Below are 14,616 nucleotides of genomic sequence, written 5' to 3'. Positions count from 1 at the left end.
TCCTTTTCATAAAGCAAATACTAGATTTTACCTCTTAAAATGTTTCAGATGTGAAGGTTGATGGATTGAAGAGTGTACTGCAATGATAAGATCAGCCAGTGGAAAGGCAATTTAATGGCAATATCCAACAGGAGGATCCTTTGAAGTAAAGTAATGTTACAAATAAACTCAGGTGGCAGACCATCACTGTCAAGATTCACCCCCAGGGTATTTCATGTGCATCTACTCCAAACAGACTTCAAGTTTTCTTTTTATTTAGCAGGGATGCACAATATATCGACCACATATCGATATTGGTAATTTTTTTATGTTATCGTTATCGATCCGATAAGAAAATTAGGCCGATATATCAAAGCCTATATAATAGATTATTTACTTCAGTTGAGAGATCCGCGCTGTTCGCCATGATGGTTTTGAATGATTGGAATCACTTCGAAAAGGAAGATAGTTCAGTGCAGCACAAATCTGTCACATAGGCTTCATAACATTATATATAAATTAAATTTACCCATTCATCCATCCATACATCCACTATTCTCCACTGTGTGGACCATGAGCGCTCCAAGGCAGTTTAGTCAACCCAGGCTTGACCTTCTTCGGCCTTACTTACAGCAATATACCCTCTCATAGTGGAGATAGTGCAGTATGTTGCCGGCTGAGCACAGCCATCATGCTTTTTTTTTTCTTCTTCTTCTTCTTTATTGTAGATCTAATAAGCCCTGACGTTTAATTGTGAATTGATGACTAAATTATTGATGAGCAAAGATCCATGAAGTGTGAGCTTAGATGGAGTGGTGTCATAAAGTTATTAACTGGGTGTGTGAACACTGAATAAAAATCATTCTGAGGGAAAACAGTAGGTAAGATTTTCTCTTGTTCTTCCATCAAACTGACACGGGGAAAAATTACATATTTGATGCTTTTCGGTTCTTTCAGAGTGAATCCATTCAAAGGAGCAGAGTGTATCTGGCTTTGCTACAACTAATTAAGACTTGAGAATGAAAAGAAGCCGTCCTCTTCGATTCAGTGCTGTTCTCTGTGTGAATGAGATTGCATTTGACTCGTTCTCTGAAGGGACACCAAACTAATACTGGTTATTAAACAACATGGCTTTGATTTGCCGCTTTTAGTATTCTTGATTTTGTCTTTTTGGTTTACACCACTCGGGCTGCGTGAACTTAAATTACATTCAAATTAATGAATGCCCTATGGAGTCATGATATAGACCTGCACAAGAGTTTCTGTACTGTATGTTTTCATGTCTGATTACATCGTTGCGTTTGTTGTTTGAAAACCTCAGGCATTGCAGACGCATTCAATTTCAAGTTATTCGAGGTGATCGAGGTTAATTCGTTCTTATTCACCACACAGGTAGATGAATGGAATTCATGGAGATCTTTAGATATAAATGTACACTGACATTTATCACCTGTACCTCAATTCCCAGCGTCCCTTCCCGCAGGATGTATTGAATGTTTTGTGGAGTGCGGTAAAAAGGCTCTGGAACACTAGTTTTACTCCCTGTCTGACCTCGAGGCTATTGTGGGTTCTAGCCTAGCCTGAGTCATGAGTTAAACCAGCAAACGATGGTTTGGCTCTCATCCAGAATGCCTTTTGGGATGAACTCTGCTTTGGTCGCATTTGGTACCTTAAAGATTTGTTGTTGTTGTTTTTTTCTTTGCTTGCTAATGATGATTTATTTAGCCTTTGAACTTCAGCTAAATAACTTTTTTTTTCCTTCTCCTGGAAACATAAATCATGTAAGTTCTCCCCCATTTCTTTGACGGAAATTGTGTAAAAGAGGTCAGTTTCTCATATTTTCCCTGTCGCTTTTAATAGGCTATTAATGAAGATACATGCTGGATCCTGTGGTTAATAAGACAAGTGTCAGGTTCTTCTTTCCTGCAGAAGACATAGTGAAGAAGCACTGACCGTCCCACTGTTTCTCTGACACCGCTCATCAAAAGGGGTGGGTGGTGAGGTGCGGAGCGGGGAGGAGGGGAGGGGGTGTCAAGGCAGAATTACTCCTCATTACCGAGCCGGACGAGCCAGTAAATCACAGCTCTCCACGCCAGCAACTTTCTCCATCATCACTCAAAATAGCTCCGTTAGAAGCCGCTCGTGCCTGCTGACCTATAAAACCGCAGTGCCGCATCCTCGATGATCATGTCTGAGTGGTAAGCATGTGTGGCAAAAACATGGCTCAGATGCTGCAATCAATTCTATAGTACTCTTTGCTGAAAAGCACCGGCACCCTGCAAGTAAAGGTGACGTACTGGAGAGGCAAGTTTCTGTGAGAGCATTCGTAAGGGAAACGTTATGCCCTGTTCAGACATAAAGGGATTTCATAACTGGTGGTTGCTGGGTATTTGGTTGCTAGTAGGCATTTGTACTGCTGGATATTTTAACGGTATTGGTGGGCTGCACAACTGGCCGTAGCTTTTGTAGTTTGATTAAATTAATTAATGTATTGCCAGTAGGGGTGTAACGATACACTCGTGTCACATTTCGATACATATCACGATACTGAGCTCACGATATGAGATTTTTTATTATTATTATTACTTTATTATTATTAGGACCTACAAATATTCCCCCATTGCATTATTCTACATCATATTTAACATTATAGTAGTTTAATGTAGTAATGTCACTGAAACTCTGTAAACTTTTTTCTAACAGAATACTCACACTTTCAGTACAGGCATTTGTTGGATCTCTTACACAGACGCACGCACAGACTCTCCAGGTACTCATTTTGCTCCCCCTCTCCCGCCATTATTGCACTATACATATAAGAATAATCCATCTAAAATGCTTTGAATAATCATACCTCTTAAACTAAATGTGATTTAAGAGATGTTTGCTCTTTTAAGGAGTGCTGTTCCGGCGCTTGCACTTCGATGATCAATGCAATCAATCACAGTTCTAATCTTTGTAAATAGTTACTCACTCTCATGTTGTTTTCTCACGTCACACAAACATTTGGACATCTGTGTTTACTACAGTGTGCCCGTCATTGTAAATCTGGTCATCATATAAAGCCATCGTTTCCCTGCCGAAGACATGGATTTGGATTAGACCACTCGATTGATTGTTACGATGCCTTTGACATTTTTCGAACTTTTAAGTTTTAGAGGACTGGACTTTAAATGGAGGGACAGAAATCTCTCAGGTTTCATAAAAAATATTTTCATTTGTGTTTGGAAGTTCAACGAAAATCGCAAAATCCATCTTACCATTTATCAAAATCCATTTACACTGCAATTACAATTGACTAAATAATGTTATAAGATTAATGTTCTAAATATAACACTTTGAATATAGAAATATGAAATTAACTGATAGTATTATGAAACTAAAACCATTAGGTGGCGGCAAGTTATAATAAGTGAATCATAGAATCGTTCATTCAGCCGATTTGTTCAAACTGGTTGATTCATTCATGGAAAAAGACTCATGACTTTATAAATGAGTCATTGAATCATTGACTCACCCGATTCATTAAAAAACGATGAATCATTCAAACAAAACACCGCTGTTTTGCTGGGATATACCAACTTTTCTACTTTCTTTGTTACTATTTTGTTGGCAAAATAGAGCAAAAACTTATTGTTTATTTAACTGGTGTAATATCAAATTTTGCAATCATGCTGATATTCGAGAAAATGGCACTCTTGCTTGTGTGATATTGCTTATGATATTGTGATATATTTTAGTATGAATAAAGGTTATGAATAAGCTGGTGTGTTTCAAAACAATGACAAAATTCACATTTAGGAGATCTAAGCATTCAAAACTTAGGCATACAAAACTCTCTCACTTCCGCTAAAATCGATCACAGATATTTATGACATCACCACGGACTTCAGTTTCTCATCACATCTTCTGTCCAATCAAATGCTCTCTAGAATCTAAAGCATCCCACTCCCTATGCTATAAATACCATCTGGCCATAGTGACGTCACGGAGCAATATGGATTGGAGATGTGTGTTCGGTTGCTCAAACGCTCAAGTTTTATTCTGTTTTCCAACTGGATGTTGGTCAGGAATGAAAGGTCTAGAATTGATTCACACCTCTACTATTGAATCCAACTCATCATCATCGCTCGGATTCGCTTCCATGGTGCTGTCAAGTACCAGTAGTAATTGTAGTCAGTGAGGTAAATTAAACTCTATTGGCTATTTGAAAAGGGGGAGGAGCCATTCAATATGTCCCACCTTAGCTTCCTGTTTCAGTGGAAATTACGTCAACACATTATACAAAGCTGCACGTTCCAAGGCACTTCAGTGGGTCTTTACCTATATTATGTTATAAACGCAAAAATACAAGAACTCATACATATAAGGGCAATTCATATCTTGAATTTTGGGGGCTTTTCTGACCTTGCTCAAAGCTATTTTACGTCAACGCCAGAATAGATTGCTTGGTTTGAAGCTTAATGGAGGGCTATTGCCCAAGTTAGGCTGGCTGTATTGAGATGTTTTAATAGTGGATTAACTTCACAACTGTATCAAACAGTGCCAAAGTTTAGGGCAAACACGATTGGTACCTGGCTGTCAAAAATGAAGACTGGTCCAGGAGACGTGGATGCTGCTCGCCTGCTCTGCAGAACGCTGTGGTGACTGTGACAAGGGATGCACAGTAGGTGAGTGGGAGGGGCTTGTGCGGTCTCGCAGAATTATTAAGAATATGTTGTCAGGCACACGCTGAGAATTTATGCCACAGGGCGAATTTAAACAAAAACTAAAATATAAAATAAAAATATAAAAAATGCTGCTAAATTGGCACTTATCTAGGTCAAAAGGGCAGGTGCTTGAGGACCACTTTGGGTCTATCTGTGGCTGTGTATTATCTGGCTGTAATCATCTGTTCTAAATCATTTTGGACATTATGTGAATGTAAACATAAAGAGTAACTGGTGCCCCTTGCGTTCCCAAATGCACATTAAACTCTCAGCACATGCAGAGATGGAGTTCACTGTGAACTGAGCCGTTCTGAGACGCGGGAAATACAGACTTAATTAAGTCGCAGCCTTTTACGAAATGATAAGGGGATTAAGCCATATTGTGCTTTTGATTATAGTTCGTTTGACAGATACTTTGCCAAAGCAATGGCACAAAACACAATGTTAAAGAACTTTTATGTTATAATGAGAAGTTTAAATATCCAGTATTTTTGATTAATTATGAAACTGTGCAAGGACAGAGTAGACTGGCGGGCCTGTGAATAGGAAGCACTGATGCAGCATATTTTTCGTTCTTTTTTTCTGGATGTTGCAATTTTATATACACACACGTAGTATCCTATCATTTATAGTATGGCAATCACCACATTGAATCACTATTCATTTACACAACATTCAACTTTTCTCAAATTTGTCACATCACTGGACACACCCACATCACATCACCAATGTCGCCAGAAATTGTTCACTCTTGAAAATGAATACTTGCAGTTGTGTTGTGCTCCTTGAGGTTGAAACTTTCAGTGTTCGTGAGGGAAGCGGTCTGATTTGTCCTGGCCTAACCTTGGCTAATCAGGGTATGTCTCAGCACTACGTTTACAAATAGCGTGTTGCGGCACCTTGACATTCGTCATGCTCCCTGTTGAAAAATGACGTCTCACTCCATTACGTTCCTGCCGTGCAGACTGCTCGTCCCATTAGACGGCGCTCCGTGTCGCGCCGTGTTACTGCAAGCTCCATTGGCCTTTATTTCACCATCAGCCAGATGAAACGGTTGATATTAACAATCTGTTTCTTGATGTATGCCTCTCTCTGATATCATCCAGCATAGCTGCAGCACCCATTAGTAACTGTGTTACGTTTCAGATGGTATTTAATGAAGAGAAGCCCCTTGACAGGTAATTTCACTCTTCACTTTCATTTGATATTTACAAGTCTGGATGAATGTTACCCCACTAGCTTAGCGTCCTCATTTGCAAACATGTTGCCAATTACACTTCGATCCACCTGAATGACCTCATGAACTGAAGGAAGGGATGAAAACGCAACAGTGCTCGCCTCCTGTGGGATGTGTGGTGTCCAAGCCATCTGCTTCTTCACTGGCAAACGAGAGCGAGGGCTGGCTCACCTAGACTGGACTAATATGACACAGTGAGCTTAAACCCCAACAAAGGGATTACTCCCCTCATCTGTTGCTCTTATTTTCACTAACTGTTCTTGCAATAAAGCAGAGAAGAAAGAAGCCTTATTCGGACAAGACTAGTTTTCTCTGCGGAGTTTGGTAAATTTGTTTCACATAATTTATGATTTTAATCCCATTCAAATTGAACACATCTTGTACAACTTGTAATAATTTAAAGCTGGAATGATCGCTACACTCCTGATTTCCTGATTGGTCTAGGGGAGGAAAGCAACAGCAAAAATGGATGGTGGTGAAATGAATGTGCAACAGCATGAAGTCACCCCATCTCCAGACCCAGAATTGCTTCACAACAACCCAAATAACCACGTAATTTCATGAAAGAAAGTCGTTTTTAATTTACAAATTAAAGGTGCTGTATGTAGGATCCAGCGGCCTCTAGCGGTGATGTTTCAGATTGCAACAACAGTGCTCGTGCGCGTGCTCAAACTCAAGAGCGCGAACTCACTACCGGCGGCCACACTGAGACTTTCAACACAACGGAGAAAGCATCACACAACATGCTGGAAACTCATGTAAACTCCCACTGCAACATTACCATAATAGGCTACTTTTATCAGCTTGACGTAGAACTAATGCTCCATGCTCGTACCATGATAACGTTACATTGACTGTATTTTGCCGACATGTGGTGTTATCTAGCATTATTTTACTAACTATTTGTGTATCTTTCACAATCAGCAATGTCAACATAGGTCAATGAATGAAAACGAAAACGGTTAGTCAACTAGACTGGACAATTTCAGTGTAACAATAAAACAGTAGGAAGTAATATTACTGTACTGAACATGTCTGGAAATGTGTATTATAATCAATATGATAGTAGTGGGATGAGTGACGTTAGACAGTAGATCTAGTACATAAAATAAAAGTTACATCCTAAAGCACCTGCTTTTTGTTATCATGGAACAGTCTTTTGTATTCATTTCATGTCTTATGTATGTTATATTTTACCTTGCTATTTCAAAACGGAGGTCTCTCCATAATTCAAACGCTCTGCCGATGTTGATCCGTGTTTTCGTCCTGAGTCGATCCGATTGACTGGCCTGACGAGCTTCAGCAGATATATATATATTTTTTGGAGTCTGTGTTGTGCTGGAGGCAGGTCGTTTTTTGGTGTTATCAGACTCCATGTCGTTAGCTGCAGTGCAGTTGCAATAGACTGTAGGCTCGGGAGCGCGCATGCACGTCACATCCGGTGGATTTCGCAGAAAATCCGACCCGGAGACTTCACATAAAAATAGGAATACTGGCCTTCAGAGGTAATAGCAAAACACGAAAAGTGGATAAATGTAATGTGTGATTACAACCCCTTCACAGACGGGCAATAAAAAAAGGATTCATTTTATAAAAAAAGTTACATACAGCACCTTTAAGCAAAAGAGGGGTATCAGATTCAGAAGGGGGTAACAAACACAATCAGTCTAACTCCTTATTAACCAAACTAAAAGAAAACAAGAGTACAGCAAAATAAGCTAACTCCCTTGCTAACATAAACAGGAGAAAAAGTCAAGTTCAAAATAAATGGCACCCACCTCCCTACTAACCCCACAAATAAAGAAATAAATGATTAACTAGCAAACTTCAAGTAAACCAAGAGAGTTAACCACTCACTTCTGCCTTTTAAGTCTCAATCATAGTGTGTGATCAAAAGAGACTAAAGAGAGAAAACTCTACTTCAATAAGTTGAACACATATGAGGTAAAGATACACACCACCACCACCACTTTGTTCAATTTGTCAGGCTTTCTTGTAATGCATGACGAGGTTGGATGACCATAACAGTTGCATTAAATATGTTTTTGCAAGTTTTGGTAGTATGCAGAATTTTTATTATCTGTTTTTTAAATAAAAATAAATGAACTAATATATTGCGTATCATAGGTTTTGGGGATATTTTTCTTCTCTGTTATGGTATTAGTTTACACACATGCCAGCATTCTTTCAGGTGTGCAACAGATTTGTTTATACAGTGATTTGTATTATTTATTTGTGTTGTTGCTGTATATTTGTTTATGAAATAAATAACAGCTGGTGATATAGCACCGATATAACAACCTTACTTTCTTCCCTTGGTTATATACAGTATACAATAATCATACATATGCACACATCCAGAGCACACAACCTTCTGTAACGCCCACATCCAGAAACCCGCTTCAGTAATAACTACAGAGATCCCAATCCCACCTGAACCAGTGCATGAAATCACAGACGCTCTTCATTTAACAAATGCAACTCAAAAATCTTTTACAAAATGAATCCCATCCAAATAGCACTGAAGATAGTTGACCCAGCATTTAGTGAAAACGCTATTTGCTGTGTGGTTCAACAAGCACAAATAAATGATTTTCCATGTGCCTCTTTTCTCTGCTTCTGGCTCCTAGGCCAACAAGAGCTCAATAGAAGAACAAAAAAAAACAAAAAACAATTCAGCTGCTCTCTAGGAAATCCTGCCAGAGAGATACAATATTTTTGGATTTTGACAGTTGCTAGAAAGTTCTACAGATAATGACATTACCACGCTCGGCTTTCGCTGCACTATTATAGTGAACACATCTCCGTGCACAGGGCAAAGGCCAGGTAGAGCGTGTGGAAAAGACGCTGAGGCAATTAAACAAGTAAGTGCAAGTGGGCCACACACAGCACCATGCTAGAGGCCCTCCCTTTCCCTCCATGGTCAGATGAGAGAGATCTATGAAGCTCGGATAGGTCACACGGATCAGGCTGGATTTGTAGCCTTAGTCCCGAGGCTCTCTCCATGGGTTCTTGCGTGGGTATCCTCAGGAGTCAAGGCTACTGCTGTAGCTAGCCTCCCTCACAACATCTCTTGGACTAAAGGCTTTATCAGCTTGTGCAGGAGAAACTAGAACACTCATCTGAAGCACCACTCGACATATATGTGCGGCTTCTACAAAAGTAACTGACTTTTTCAAAGATTCTTAACAGGAGTTCGGTGAGCACAAACATGGTTGTGTGGAAACTTTAGTTTAGGAGTTACGGGCAGAATTCAACTCACTGGAGTATGACCTCTGCTGACAGCAGAGCAGCTATTGTATTCTTATCTGGGTCTCCTTGGCCAGTGCAACTTTGAGCTTCCAGCACAGATAATAAAACATCTCCCAATACCTGCTTTTTCAATTCCATTCCACTCCACGGAATGCTATTGATTGGGAGTTCATCACCCTGATGTATTGATTGTATGTTTTTAAAGGTTTCCTTGAATAGATGCGCTGGTGTTCCTAGTTTCAGCAAGTCTTTTAACTCAAGTCTTCACGCATAAGTAACACGTACATTGGTGTAAATCCGAGATGGAAAGCAAACACGAGGGTGGAATGATGCACATTGACAAACGTGATTTATTTTTAAATTATCAAAATCCCCCAAAAATGAGTAGGCTACATACTTGTTCAACATGTTGTGTATTTTTTGACATTTAAAAAGGATTGTACCTGTTTTATTTAGCTGGTAAGCCATAATAGTTTACTGTATGTGTTCAGCTAATAGCTAAAAAAAAAAAAAAAAACCCTACTTTTACAACATTAATTCTTATATGATATACTCATATAAGTGGGCAATAGGTTCATTTTTATTTTTTATTAATACTTTTATTCATTACAGACACATTTAATTGATCAAAGATGACAGTAAAGACATTTATAATGTTACAAAAGATTTCTATGTCAAATAAAAGGCTTTCATCAACTGTTTTCAACACTGATAGTAAGAAATATTTCTTGATCACCAAATCAATATATTAGAATGATTTCTAAAGGATCATGTGACACTGAAAACTGCTGAGAATTCAGCTTTCAGAGGAATAAACAATATTTTAAATATATAATGTAATAGAAAACAGTCATTTTAATTTGTAATAATATTTCACAATTTTACTGTAGCCTTGGTGAACATAAGAAATGACTTTCAAAAACACGTTAAAAAATCTTACCGTCCCCAACCGTTTGAATGGTAGTGTATATTAATACATTTTTAGCAATTCAATATACATTAACATCAGTACTTGCAATGCCCTATGACCAAACATTAATTAAAAATGAGAAAGTGAAATTATGAATTAGTATTACCTAGATTAATCAATTCTGTAGAAAATCTTTTGCAATCTTGATGCATAGAACTTTGTGAAGTGTTGATCCTGGAGCTGTAATGCAGTAAAGGACCGGTGTATTTCACACTTGAATCTCCGTCAATGGAGCAGTCAATGTGAGCCCACTTTGCACATACTTCACAACAAATCCATTCGCTCCCAGTTATGGAAAACAATTGTATTGCACTGCAGGCATTCTGCATTTTCCTTCCACTGAAATAATGTTTTTGATGGCTTTTTTGACCACAGTCAAAACAACCCTTTCAACAAGAGACCTTTGTTCCCCCGAATTTACTTTACTTCATAAAATCGTTAACACTTTACAAAAAGGTCCCATTATTTAACGTTGGTTAATGCATTAACTAACATTAAGTAACAATGAGCAATACATTTGCTACAGTATTTATTCATTTTTCTAGTTCATGTTAGCTCATTAAATAATGTTTATACATATAATATAATATATAATGCATTAAATGTAGATATTAACATTAAGATTAATAAATGCTTTAGGCTTTTTCATTAACTAATGTAGTTAACCAATGTTAAGAAATAGAACCTTATTGTATATGTAACCATTTATTAATTGTTAACATAACTGAAAGCCGTAAGTCTTTTGTCTCAAAATATATATTGTAGTTTCATTTATTCTCAATAGCTGTGTCATTCTGTTACATTTAAAGTTATATTATTCTTATATTCGTATAATATATTTCAATGACCTCATGGATCAGGACAGTTTTGCAGGGCATATAGACAAACTAAGTGTTTAGGTAAGCGCTGTGCTGGTTAGCTGTGTGTGGTTTCGAGTTGTGAGAGAAAAGAAAATCAAAAGGGCTTTCTACCCCAGAGGCCTTTAGCCCCATCATACCTACTGCTTTGTTATACATATTACACAACATCAACAGAGCTTTTGCCTGTTATAGTATTTGTAGCCCTGTCTGTGAGCAGTGCCCTTGAGCACCCATCTCGGGAGCTGTATATTTGGATTTGCCAACAGAAATAGTTATTAGTGATTAATAGAATTTGCATTTCTGCTTATTGTTGCTTGATGTTGTTTTATTGTAGTAGTCATGTCCAGTTACCGTTCATCTTTTTTGGGGTTTTTTTTAGGTCTTGTGGTGTTCCTCAAATGAATAATTATGAGCTCTTTTGCTGTCTGTTAAAAGAAAATGTATGCATTATTTCATTTTTATTCTAAGAAGGACCCTCATATACTTTTCTTGTCTTATTTCAACCCCTATGTATACATTTATACCTTGTCCATGTGTGTTAAAATAATTATCATCCTACACCACGATCCAATTTCAATCCAAGCCCTAACTCCACTGTACTGCCAACAACACTCAATTTCACTTGGAAGATGTGCGTTGCCTCATTTCAATGCAGTAAGTAGATTACATCCTATTCTCCTTCTCATGTACGGTGAAAGTCAGTGCTGTTTCAGAGGAGTGCTAATGCCGGCGAACTGTGGAGGAACAGTATAAAATAAGGTAGCCATCCACTTTTCTGCTTTGTATTGAAAGATATAAACTCTCTCCAAGACTTCATTTGTTCTACCAGCCATTAATCCATCGGCAGGCATTTTCCATCCTTCGGCTTAGTGACCTCTTTTCTCTCTTTCCTGGTTGGAGATTGGGAACGCAACAGGGGGCAGAGGATCTCCCGGAATACCAATTGGCCTCACTGGAGGGGGTGGAGCACAGGATCTTGATTATAGATTTTAGTTGAGACGTTTGTGAATGTGGGTGTGCATGTGGAAGTACATGTTTGTTTGTGTTTGTGTGGGAGCTTGTGTCTTGGGTATGTGTCTAGAAAATAAATTGATCTGTTAACCAACCAATCAACCAGCTCTGTCTGTTTATCTATCCATCTATCTGTCCATCTATCCGTCTGTCCATCCATCCATTCATCATTCCTTCCATCCATCCATCCATCCATCCATCCGTCATTCCATCAAAACCTGCTGTTATGCTTTTATTAGGAGTTTTATTTCTCACATTTTTTCTGTAATGTTATTTGCCTATTTGCTCACCTATTTAATCAACATAACTTATTTAAAAACATAGCATTTCATTACCAATCCATAACAGAATTTTCTTTCTATTTACTAATTGCAACAATTAGTAAATTCTTTAAATAATGCAACTAATGCACTTGCACTGATGATGATAATTTGTGTTTCCTCAGTAGTTTTCTTCAATGTACAGTATATATGAATTTACAGCTGACTTTTAGATTGGGATGAGCTACAGTAATAATTTCCCCCATCAAATAAAGACATTTTATAATGTATTGCATGTCATATCACACATGCCCACTAATACAAACTGATGAGGAGGATGCTCAATATCCAGGTAATATGCAGAACATCCTCTGAGCTTCTGTGGTCTCTCGCCTGACTTTCCCCTCATTGCACACAGAGGCATCTGTACAGTATTGGGTTTATTCTGTTTATGGAGTGCAGTGGTCCAGTCTGATAAAACTATGCTAGCCTTGCACAGGCACAAGGGCAGTGGTCAAGCTAGGGGACAGCACTAAAGGATCAATGGCGATCAGTGTAGCTTCCCCGTCGGTCACTGAGAAATGATTTTCCTTTGGTCACTCACTCACTGCGGCAAGCTGCTAGCTCTCTCCTTCAGAACAGCAACAGTGCCCCCTGTTGCCAAAACACGTTCTCAGTTCTAGACCTGCCACCTGTGAGGAATTATGAGCTGGCCATTTTTTTACTGGTCATCCTTTTTATTGATTAATTCATTCTCCTCCTCAAGATAAAAAGTAATTTTTTTGTAGGTGAAGTTTGACTTACCTTTGCTTGTCATCTGATGACTATCTGGGTGACATAAGGGACTGAATCACTGCCACTTCTAGCTCGTTACTCACACTCTGAGCTTTCACGAGTACAGCACATTCACTAGGAGATAGTGCTTCTGGGAGAGATGTGCAGTATGGCTGTCCAGGGAGGCGGGTAATTATCTGTTATGATCACCAGAAACGACAGCGGTCCACGGGACAGCCTCTGTTATTTCGAGCACGGAGTGATGATTAAAGTGGGAAGGAGAAGTCTGCTTCTCATGTCTTTGGAAAAGAAATGATTTGCTGACCAGGGAATTGGAGTGACAGATGGATGGATCTTAAGGAGTGTATCTCTTGGCAGTTTCACATCATGATTGGCCCTAGCATCTGGACTGGAGATGTCATTTTGGCCCCTCCAATCTCCTGCGGAAAATGTATAAGGAAATGCAAATATTATATTATATTATATTATATTATATTATATTATATTATATTATATTATATTATATTATATTATATTATATTATATTATATTATATTATATTATATTATATTATATTATATTTCAACATTTTATATTATATATAACATGCCAAGTGCATAAATGTCCAGTTCCAAACATAACATTAATATAATATAATGTAATGTAATATATTTTGAACTGGACATGTATGCACTTGGCATGTTATGTAAACAATATACTATAATATATAATATATTGTTTAACATAACATGCCAAATGCATAAATGTCCAGTTCAAATTATATTATATTAATGTTATGCTTGACATTTATGCATTTAACATGACATAAACAGTGTAGCATGGTGCAAGGTCATGTATATTGTAATATGATATAATAGTAATCACTAGGGAAATTTTCCTTGGAAATGCCTGATTATGATAACAACAGATCATTTAATCGATGCATTAATCTAAATTATTCGCAGCATGCAATGGCATTTTGCGCTACTTAATTAATTGAGGTTCAGAGAATGTGTGACCACAATAACATGCGGAACTACAATGCATCAAAGAGCCCCTTTTCACCCGTTTTCCCCATCTGACTGTGATAAGCAGAAAGCCAAGCACGTATGCGCCATAGCCATTGCATTTGTGTCCTCTTTTCTCATCCCTAGACAGTTGCTAATTATTGTTACCATTCGAAAATTCATTGTGTGGCATTTTTAATTAGACTACAAAATGTCAGCATCTCTCTCAAAAAAGATTAATGGGATTTGGATAATTTTGTGTCCCCTAGTTCCCTGGAAGCTGTCCTAATTCCAACAGCAGTTCATAATGTTTGATTGTAAAGTAGGTTCGGTCTTTGACTGATGCTTTGGCACGCCGTTACCCTGCTCTCTGAGGGCAAGAGCTTCTAAACGGCGGTTGTGATGCGTAAAGACACAAATAAGCGAAATACATCATTGAAGAAGGGGGGGGAGGCTTTGAATATAACTTCCTAATAGAACAAACTAAATACTGTAGGAGCGAAGTGTGTGCTCGCTTGCTGATACAAGCAAAACCGAGGGGAAATCTGATGGAGGGT

This window comes from Rutilus rutilus (assembly GCF_951802725.1).
Source record: "Rutilus rutilus genome assembly, chromosome: 14".
NCBI lineage: Eukaryota > Metazoa > Chordata > Actinopteri > Cypriniformes > Leuciscidae > Rutilus > Rutilus rutilus.
The sequence above is the reverse complement of the archived record's forward strand: the minus strand, read 5'-3'. Positions refer to the sequence as shown.